Source organism: Chiloscyllium plagiosum, chromosome 21 (genome assembly GCF_004010195.1).
Source record: "Chiloscyllium plagiosum isolate BGI_BamShark_2017 chromosome 21, ASM401019v2, whole genome shotgun sequence".
NCBI classification, from domain to species: domain Eukaryota; kingdom Metazoa; phylum Chordata; class Chondrichthyes; order Orectolobiformes; family Hemiscylliidae; genus Chiloscyllium; species Chiloscyllium plagiosum.
The window spans coordinates 6,255,538-6,267,350 of NC_057730.1; positions in this window are offsets into that span (position 1 = coordinate 6,255,538).

The window sequence follows — 11,813 nt, forward strand, 5'->3', positions numbered from 1 at the left end:
TAGGTGGTGGCCCCTCGTCTTGGGCAGGCCCTGTACATGTGGCCCGCCTCCCCGCACAGATTGCAGTTCTTTTCCTCCTTGCACTCTTTGGTCGGGTGGCCCTCCTTCTTGCAATTGCGACAGATCGTGACCTTGCAGTCTGCCGCCATGTGGCCTGACCTCCCACAGGTTCGGCACACTTTCGGCTGCCCTGCATAAGTCAGGTACCCTCTGCTCCCTCCTATAGCAAAGCTGGGCGGTGGGTGGAGGATATTCCCGCTGGCGTCCACCCTCAGGGTTACCTTGACCTGTCGTTTGCTGGTCCAGATCCCGAAAGGGTCAACCACGTCGGTGCTTTGACCCTCGACCTGCACATATCTTCCCAGGAATGTCAGAACATCGGTTGCTGGCACGTAGGGGTTGTACATGTGGATAGTAACAACCCTGCTCCTCTGTGCAGGAAGCACACACAACGGAACCGCCGACAAGATGGAGAACAGCAGCTCCCCTTCCTTTTCTTTGAAGACCTTCAGGAGCTGCTCACATTGCTTCACGCAGCTGAAGGTGATGTCAAAGTAGCCTGCCTCAGGGAAATCCTGCAGGCAGTACACGTCTGCTGCGGCGAATCCACAGCACTCGAACAACACCTTCTTGACGAACACCGTCCGATCGACTGGTGTACGCTCCTCCACCTTCTTAACAGACACCCGGACGGTGTTTCGAACCCCCTGCCCAGGGCTGCGCACAGCTGTTGAGGCCATAGCTCTGAGGTTGGCTGGTCCCTGAATTGGTGTTAGGCAGAAGCCAGCATGAAGATCCACCAATAGCAGGTCAGCACAACCAAATGATCCTCCAACGTCCAATCACGATCCAGCGATGATCTCCACTAGCTCTGATGACTCGCAACTCGACCCCTGTCCTGATAAGAACAGACACTTGATCTTAGCCAAAAGGCCATCAAGACAGGAAAATAGATGACAGGAGGAGGGTAAATGTTACACCCAGTTGAAAAAGGATCAGGAGAGAAGACAGGTCATGGTGGGCCAGTTAGCCTGACAGTGGTGGTGAGAGAACATCTAAGGGTCATGATTCAGGACAAATTAATCATCGAGTAGAAGGAGCTGGGTTAATACACGATAGTTAACATTGTATGAAGAAAGTCTTTGACAAAGCTAATTCAGTTCTTCAATTATATATTTATTGAATGCAAATCTCTCGAGCTTCCCCATTTGCTGAGTTAGTAGAGATTAGTGCATCACTTAGTCAGTATAGGTGACACATCTCAATAGTGTGCAGTATTGCTAATGTCTCCTCACAAGTACATCAGTGATTTGTATTGAGACCGCAGTGTTAGAAGTTGAGCAGTGGACCTGCCCTGAGCCAGTTTAGCAAGGACCACTCTGGCTGTGGTTGATCCAAGTCTTTTGACTGATAGGGCTCATCAATACGAATTTGTTAGTGACCTCCCATATTTTCCATTCCTTGATTCATAGGACATCTGCTGGGAGATCTTCCTCAGGAAGGCAGCTCTATATGGAAGATGGAAGTTCTTCATTGAGGAAACAAAGTGTGCTAGTGAAGGTAGCACAGCTGGTATATAAGTGGAAAACACCAGAAAATGTTCTGCACAGATCAGGCTATATTTGGTGAGAGAAATAGAGTTAATGTTTAAGTCAATGACCTTTCAACAGAACTGGGAAAAGCAAGAGAAATAACTATCTTTAAGCAAAGAAATGGTGGGAAATGACAACAGAAAGATCTGTGATAATGTGGAAGACAAGGACAATCTTACCGTGTTAAAGGGAATAGTGGAGGGACAAGAGAAGAAACACAAAGTATTTCTCGAGGAGCGTGCTACTTTATGGAAGTTAAATTTCAGGAAGTATCTGCCAAGAAGATTTTACACTCACAAATTGTTGAATCCAGAAAGCTGCCTCATTGGAAGAGCTTAAGTTGAGCTTCTTGGGAACAGTGTTGTGGTGATGGAATTTCAACCCATTCTCCTGGTATGTTTGCCTGGATTTCTAGACTATGAGCCCAATGAGAGTGACACTACACTATCGTCTCCCCAAAACTATACGTGGCAGTCATGATGGAATAAATGGCTGTTCCTATCCAAATTTGGAGCAATATTTTTCACACTGGGGATGCAATAGTCTAGTGGTATTATTGCTGAACTGTTATTGCAGAGATCCAGGTAATATTCTGGGGACCTGGTTCAATAAAATAAAATTCAATTAAAAAAATCTGGAATTAAGAGTCTAATGAGGACCATGAAACCATTGTGAATTGTTGGAAAACCCCATCTGGTTCACTAGTGCGCTTTAGGGAAGGAATCTGCTGTCCTTCCCTGCTCTGGCCTACATGTGACTCCAGACCCACAGCAACGTGGTTGAATCTTAATTAGCCTCTGGGCAATTAGATGGGGCCAACATATGTGGATGTAACTAGCGACAGCCACATCCTGTGAATGAATAAAAAATACTCCCAGATTCCACATATAGAGACTTGGTTAGTTCAGACAGCTAGTGTGTAGTTCAGAATAATGCCGACCGTGGGGGTTGGGTTTCAACTTCCCTTCTACCAGAGGTAGATTTGACACCTCAAATCAAAGCCCAATATTGCAGATGTTGGAAATCTGAAACAAAAAAAACCCAGAAACTCAGCAGGTCCAGTAGCATCAGTGATGAGAGGAACAGAGTTAAGGTTGACTGTTTTTGGTTTTGGTTTCAGATTTGGGGCCTGTCTCCTCACCCGGTTCCCAAGAGTGGCAGGCTATGGCAGCCCAGCTGTGACAGATAGCAACCGAGAGAAACCTCATGAAGTGTCAGGATGAAGGATCAGAGACACTGAGCTTCCTTCAGGCAAAGCATATATTCACACACTCTTTACTTGTCTCAGCAACTGGCAAGCCCAGTTCAACACAATATGTCATTTCAGACATAGAATCATAACATCGCTACAGGATGGAATCAAGACAATTTGGCCCATCGAGACCACACAGAGCGTCCGAAGAGCATCCCACCCAGATCCATCCTCTTTCTCTATCACTCCATATTTCCCATGGCTAATCCACCTAGCCTACATATCCCTGGACACTATGGGCAGGTTTTCATTAATATTGGGAATAACAGATTGGCCACTCAAAGCCATCTTGAAATTTCAGAGCCCAGCTCTCTACTCTGCTATACATGACTCTTCTTGTTTTGCAGAGCAATTATATTGGTTTTTAACTCTAAATCTCCACTAAAGAAATTATTAATTTTAGTGAATATTGGATTCACAACACAAATATCGATTTCTCCCCCCCCCCCCCCCCCCCCCCACCCACCACCATCAGTCATCAATAAGCTGTTGAGTTTATCTGAATGGATGGGATTTCTGCAACACCTTGTGTGGCAGATGACTAAATAAACAATATTGGAGGACAAAGAAAACCTGAACTTTATGGCCCATTGCAAAAGCATGCCATTGGATATCTGAGACAGTTGCACAGTAATTAGCGGTGTTACGAGTGATTGTTCCGTGAATAGTTTGCAAGGCGCTGGCAGGGTCTAATTGTACTGGGTTATCCATCAACACAATACAGCGGCTTCCACCTCATTAATAGAAGGCTATTTACGTTCTGTGATGTCACTAAGGCAAGTGTAGGCTTGCCTGTGGGAATGCGGCAAGAATTTAGCACGCACATTCTGTGTGTTTAATGATTAAAAGGTTGTATGCGAAAAGTTCAGTCAGATTATAGCTCAGGCCCTAATGAGGATCAAGGATGAAGGTAAATAGTTAGCATAAGAAAGGAATGCTCACTCCTGGAAGGTGTGTTTTATTTTGACTTGACAGATATATTTTTTCTTCAGAAGTTATTTCGGATTCACATCAGCACTGCTCTGCTTGTTTTGAAGCTAAGCGTCATCAGAAGAATGTTCTTTTTAAGTTAGTTTGAAAGTTTCAGCAACATGTTTAATTGTATCATCATTAGATTAGGCTCAACAACAAGAAAAAGTTGTTTTAACCTCTATTATTCAGAGGCGTTTTGACCAGAACTGGGTCTTTTACCTCACTGGATTCTATTCAGATTAGTGCAAATACTAACAAATTTCAACAGAATATTAAGTAAAATCATCCCTTTGATTTGGACCTAAAGACAAGCTTGTTAGGTGCCAAGCTTCAAATACAGCTCATCATTTCCATCTAGTGGATTGAACAATATCCTTCTCTCATTCCTTTCTAACTTAGCAAATCTTTCAGGCACAGAGCCATAGAGATGTACAGCACAGAAACAGAACCTTCGGTCCAACTTGTCCATGACCACCAGATATCCCAACCCAATCTAATCTTACCTGCCAGCACCCAACTCATATCCCTCCAAAACCTTCCTATTCATTAAAATGTTGCAATTGTACTTACTCTGGTAGCCCATTCCATACACGTACGCATTAACAGATGTTGGATTCCTCTCAGTTCAGTTTCCATCAGCCATTTTTACTTATCATAGAATCCCATTCAGCCCATACTGACCCTTCGAAGAGCACCCCACCCAAACCCAAAGCCCTACCCTTTCCCTGTAACCCTGCATTTCCCATGGCTCATCTACCTAACCTGCACATCCCTGGACACTATGGGCAATTTAGTATGGACAACCCACCTCTTTGGACTGTGGGAGGAAACTCATACAGACACGGGGAGAATGTGCAAACTCCACACAGACAATTGCCCAAGGATGGAATCAAACCCAGGCCCCTGGCGCTGTGAGGCAGCAGTTCTTTATGGTCATTTTAGAATGATCACAGGCTAGGTTTCAACATACACTTAATGTATTAGGTATTTAAGAGGGGGAATGTATTAGGTTATTTTGTTTCCTTTATATTCCTGTTTTGTACCAAGATTCTGTCCCTAGGTCCCTTTGTACCTAGGATGGCACTGTAAATGGCAACTTGTAAACTTTTCAATATTCATGTGAGCACATGACAATAAAGCTAATTTAAGTCAATTCGATATGTAACAGTTGTTATTGAGGTATTGTTAGACATCAGTACACAAACAGGGCCATATTATCAAAGTAGGCTTCCATTTTCTAAAGCAACAAATGCTATTATTGTCATACTTGTATCATGTTGTTTCTAAATTAACAAGCTTACCATCTCACAAATTTAGTTTCTCTCATGATTTGGAGATGCCGGTGTTGGACTGGGGTGTACAACAAAGTTAAAAATCAAACAACACCAGGTTATAGGCCAACAGGTTTAATTGGAAGCACTAGCTTTTGGAGCACCGCTCCTTCATCAAGTGGTTGTGGAGGAGCAGCGCTTCGAAAGCTAGTGCTTCCAATTAAACCTGTCCGACACTAACCTGGTGTTGTGTGATTTTTAACTTAGTTTTTCTCAGTCTATTGACCTTTTTTTTACAGCGAGATTCATTGTCAAACAGATTGACATTGGCAAAGCCTACAGCTCCCAGTCAGGGAAGCAGGCAGAGAAAAGGGACTGGCAATGTCCAGAACTGATAGCAGTCCCAAGCTGCCACTCCAACATGCTTAGCGAGTGCTACGTCTTGCTACAGAGTAATGACTCAACTTAAATGTACCAACAGGCCTTCACTTACAGAAAGCAGATTTACAGCTGTATTCATTAATACCGTCTATAAAACATTCATACTGTAAAACCCATCAACCATTCTGTGCCGACTTCCCAGAACATGGACCAAGCAGTTAGAACCTGCTGTTCCTGATCAGTAAACATTTGGTGCAAAAGATTACTCAACTGACTAACTGTACTGAACCAAAGCAAAATAATGGCTATCGCCAATGTTACAAAATTTACCTCAGTACTTGATCAATCTTTACTGCTTTACTAATGGAATGTAACATGTCTTTGATGATGAAATGTAAAATATATACAGAATCAACAACTGAACAATAATAATGAGCCATGAATACCATGTGAATGTTAGTCATTTTATATATAAATAAATATATTATTTAAGAAAATATTGAGTTATTTTTGTTCTACCATTTGATGAGCAACAGAATTAATGCCCATATATAATTCAATCAGTTAACAAAATTAAGTGTAATAGCGAGTGTGATTTATCTGAATTTAATTTTGTTGTCATAATGTCATCATAAAAATCCCTTAAAACTTATGAAGCAATTAGCAAAGTGCATAACTCATCTAAATGGCATATAGTTTGTACATCGGGTGGTGGAGGGCAGACATTTGTGGAGTTAGCTAAACGCCAAGTGATAAAATCCCACTTTTCAGCTGCGCAGGCATCGCTCACTGTTACAGTGGGGAGACCAAAGCACTGTTTTTGTTGGGAAGGCCAGAAACAAAAGGAGGGGATCAGTGTGGTTGTTTGTCATAATGCAGCGTTGATGACTCACTGGACTTGGCAGGAGATCAGGGAGAAGCTCCAGGGTTGAGGAACAGAAACACATGCAGAGAAGTGAGGTGTGAATCTGCCTGCATATTAAAAACACACTCATGAAGTTAAAAATACAGGCTGCTATTAACTAAAAAAGCTATAAACGAGACGTTTAACAAGAATGTAGCAAAAAATGATTGGAAAAGTGAAGAACAGTGTTCTGCACACTTAGCACATCAAAGATGTTGCCGGTACCAGAGGGTCTGAGCTATAACATGAGGCTGGATAGGCTGCGACTTTGTTTTCACTGGTGTGTAGGAAGCTGAGGGATGACCTTGCAGAGGGCATAGATAAGATGAATAGTAAAGGTCTTTTCTCTAAGGTGTGGGAGTCCAAAATTAGGGAGCATATTTTTAAGGTCAGAGGAGGAAGATTTAAAAGAGACCTGAGGGGCAACTTTTTTACACATAATGTGGTGTGTACATGGAACAAGCTGCCAGAAGAAGTGGTGGAGGTGAGTACAGTTTACAACGTTTAAAAGTCATTTGGACAGGTACATGAATAGGGAAGGTTAAAAGGGATGTGGGCCAAATGCAAACAAATGGGACTAGTTTACTTTGGGAAATTTGGTCAGCATGGATGAATTGGACAGATGGGTCTGTATGATTCTGTAATATATGGAACAAACTGTAATTATCATTGCTCATATGTTTAACGACCAATCAGCAATATGCAGAGAGCACAGCATGAAACAGCTGGTGACTGTTAAACATGAACATCCTCAGAACAGATGAAAACACTGGAACAAAAGCTGTCGATGTGAAAAATTTCGAATAATCCGAAAATCTGCAGGAGAAACTCAGCAGGTCTGCAGCATCTTGCTTTGAGTCTGTTGTGACTCATCAGAAGAGACTAGAAACATTAGCTCACATTCTCTCTCCACAGATGCTGCCTGACCTGCTGAGTTTCTCTAGCAATTTCTGTGTCTATTTCAGATGAGGATAGATTTATAGAATAGAGTCCCTACAGTGTAGAAACTGGCTCTTCAGCCCAACAAGTCCACACCCTCCAAAGAGTAACCCACCCAAACCCATTCCCCCTGCCCTATATTTACCCCAAACTAATGCACCTTGCCTATGCATTCCAGAACACTATGGGCAGTTTAGAATAGCCAATCAACCTAACCTACATATCTTTGGATTGTGGGAGCAAACTGGAGCACCTGGAGGAAGCCCATGCAGACACAGGGAGAATGTGCAAACTACACGCAGTCAGTTGCCCGAGGCTGGAATCGAACCTGGGTCCCTGGCATCGTGAGGCAGCAGTATTAACCACTGAGCCACTGTTGAATTATTTTTGCAGAAGGTTTTGGAGCATGTGCTCAGGCACTGGAAGAATCAGGGATTCAATAGATTTTAACTTGTCCACACAGAGCTCCCAAATTTTTATCCGCTGTGGTCTCCATTTCCTGTGTAGATGAGGTTGACAGGAACACAAATATTGGTTTAATTTCCAATCTGACGAGATCTCACCAAAGGGATTTTTGGCCAAGCCTCAAAGTAGGCCTCCAGTGCAGCCATCCCAAATCCTTTTTCTCAGTGTGTTGTGAGGAAGGAAGGGAAAGGGAGCACCATGTTCCATGAGGTGACCCTGGATGTACCTGTGAAATCAGTGAGGGTCACAGAATCCCTACAGAGTAGAAACAGGCCACGCGGCCCAACAAGTCCACATCGATCCTCCGAAGTGTAACCCGCCCAGACCCATTTCCCTACCCTATTATTCTACATTTCCCCTGACTAATGAACTCAGCCTACACATCCCAAACACTATGGGCAATTTAGCATGGCTAATTCACCTAACCTGCATATCTTTGGATTGTGGGAGGAAACCCGGAGCAAACCCGCACAGACTTGGGGAGAATTTGCAAACTGTACACAGTCAGTCACCCGAGGTTGGAAGCAAACCCGGGTCCCTGGCATTCTGAGACAGCAGTGCTAGCCACTGAGCCACCATGCCACCCCCAAGGATGTTAAAAGGAAGCTCCGGTTTTCCAGCTGAAATGAGGGCGGTGAGTTGCACATACACAATGCACTCTCCAGAGACCCACAAAAATAACCTAAACCACAGCTGTCCCAGAATGACTTCCTTCAGAGGAAATGGTGGCCTCGCAGTAATCTCTCTATACCAGTAATCCAGAGGCCCGGACTGGCATCATGACATCCAATCCTGCTATAGCCGTTTATGGAATTTTCATTAATAAACCACAAATATAAAATTAGTCTCAGCAATGATGGCCATGGAACTATCAGGGACCTTTTTTCAATAACTTGGATAGGAGATGGGGTAACTTATTCTTTGACCTTTCTCATTCACTCATGAGATGTGGACATTGCCGGCTAGACCAGAATTCATTGCCTGTCCCTAGTTACCTTTGAGAAGGTGGGGGTGAGCTGCCTTCTTGAACTGCTGCAGTTCACCTGCTGTAAGTTGACCCACAATGCCCTTAGGGAGGGAATTCCTGAAGTTTGACCCAATAACAGTGAAGGAACTGTGATCTATCTCCAAGTCCGAATGGTGAGTGACTTGGAGGAGAACTTGCAGGTGTTTATCTGCTGCCCCTGTCCTTTTAGATGGAAGTGGTCATGGGTTTGGAAGGCGCTGTCTAAGGATCTTTACTGAATTTCTGCAGTGCATCTTATAGATAGTACACACATTGCTGCTACTGAGTGTCAGTGGTGGAGGAAGTGAGTTCTTGTGGATGCAATGCCAATCAAACAGGTCGCTTTGTCCTGGATAGTGTCCAGCTTTACTTGAGTGTTGTTGAAGCTATACATATCCAGGCAAGTGGGGAGCATTGCATTACACCCTTGACTTATGCCTTGTAAATAATGGATAGCTTTTGGGACAGAGACAGTGTAGGGGGAGGGGGGAGCTTTCCATTGCCTGGAGTAATTCCTATAACCTAGGAGGTTGGTTATGGTTGTTGTCGGTCAGTCATCTCAGCCATAGGAGTTCCTCAGGGTAGTGTCCTAGGTCCAACCATCTTCAGCTGCTTAACCTTCCCTGCTCCATACACTGGAACTGAAGTTTCAGACACTGTCATTCATCAGAGAGGCAGAGGTTATAGGGACACTGTGATCCAGAGGATGGTTATACCACTAGGCTAGCGTCCTCAGATTTGATGTGCTGTAAGTAACAAATAGAATGATGATGTGGCTATGTAAGGTACTGGTGAATGACAGTACTTGGTGAGGAGGAGTAGTACATCTTCTATTTGGTGGACATGCAGAGGTTCAAGAATCCAGGTCATTGCCTTCGTCTCAAAACATGGATCAGCAACAAATGCTGGCTTCATCAGCAATACCCACATTCTACTATTGATTAATCAGTATCATGAGTTACTGCGAATACAGTCCATTGTGCAAATCTGTAGATAGGGCATTAACTGTCAGGAAGTCAGAGCCAGCTTCCTTTTCTATTAAAACAGAAGTTCTTTCAAGATACAAGAGAGTTATAAGATGACCTTAATTACCAATAAAAAGGCTGAAGCTACAATTACAAGCAAAACCCAGGGTTACAGACCTTTTTGGAGCAAAGTAGGTGCCCTATCTCTCTATCTGTTTTTTCCCCTTTCTTTTATATTCAACGGTGCTCTTACACATCACTGGACATTTTATTTTCTCTCTCCGTCTTTAAAAATTACAGAAATGGACACAGCTGGCCTTATTTTAAAAAGGGCAGTTAGATGATCCTAAAATCTCCAAAACACACCTAAAAGAAAATATAGCTTAAACATAGTAACAAAGTAACTTTCTACCTTAAGAAGACTTACCTGTGTCCAGACGTCTGCCAGTTTCCTTCTTCAACTTGGTGAGGAAAGAATAAAGAGCCTGCATGGTTTCAATACATGATTAGGCACGTACACCACCTATAAGTAGAAATCTGCCACTCAGGCTTACAACTCTCAAAGCAGTAGTTCTATATGTGCCAAGGTCAGTTGAGTAACAGTTTTAAAGGGATCAAGGTCAGTGGAACAGCAGTTTTAATTATGCATGGCTTAAAGTGGTATAGTGCTCTGCTTTTAAGGCTGAATCATGGATAGCACAAAACTTATCGTGGAATGGACAGTACCCAGCAACATTCTTCCAGAATCACAACTATTCAAATAATGGATTTATTCTTCACCCCTTAATCTTTTAAAGAAAAATACTTTGGGAGATGAAAATAGGCAATACCATTTTTGTCTTACTTGATGTAGAACATAGGCACGTGGCCCTAGTGGCAGATCATCTACAAATCCATGCTTTAGGTGCACCCAACACTATTGCCACATCCAGCAGAGCACATTAAACCAACAAGATCTGTGATAGATGTGGGCTGACAACAGGAAAGTGTTAAGAAAGTGCACAAACACAAATCAGTGGGGTTCAGGCTCAACCAAATGAAAGGCAAATTTCAGAAGTTGAACACATTTTCCATATTGTTAAGCTCATATATCAGGCAGGCGAAAGTGAGGACTGGAGATTAGAGTCGAGAGTGTGGTGCTGGAAAAGCACAACAGGTCAGGCAGCATCCGAGGACTAGCAGAATCGACATATCGGGCAAAAGCCCTTCATCAGAAAATAAAGGGCTTTTGCCTGAAACGTCAATTTTCTTTTCCTGCTCCTTGGATGCTGCCTGACCTGCTGTGCTTTTTCCAGCATCACACTCTCAACCTCACATATCACATCACTGGTGATCAGAAACTTGTGCAACACTTAATACCATATGTCTTGAAAAGGCAAGGTAGCACACAGTTAAAGCTAAAATCAACCTGGGAGTCAGTGCCAATATACCCTGAAAGGCTTGTACCTCAGTTGGTGCTCCGTGGTAGAGCTTATGGAAGACTGTCTCACTCTGTATAGTGGATCAGTAACTCCAAGCATTGTCAGAGCCACAGTAAACAATGCAAGCTCAACTTGGATTCTGGCAATCTTCATCCCGGTGGTCCCCGATGGTTCAGTGGTAAGGGATTACCAGCGTACACAGGACAGTCCCAATTCATGAGATTTGAACCATGCCCACTGTGATGAAACAGGTCACATGACACTATGAAGCTGAAAACATTATGACGGTTGATCTGTTCCACTTTGGCCAGTATGAATATTTCCAATCAGCAGCTGCCTAACATGAGCAACTAACAACACAGGCTGCAAAAGGTCATTCTCCAAGGATGGGCTGACATTGTTAAAGAAGCACTCAAAAGTATTTGTTCATTTTGGCCATACAGGGTCAATCTTGGTATAACAAAATGTGAAGGTGCTAGTGTTGGACTGGGGTGGACAAAGTTAAAAATCACCTAACACCAGGTTATAGTCCAACGGGTTTATTTGGAAGTTCCAGCTTTAGGAGCGCTGCTCCTTCATCAGGTAGCTAGTGGGGCAGGGTCATAGGACACAGAATTTATAGCACAAGATCATAGTGTCTTACAT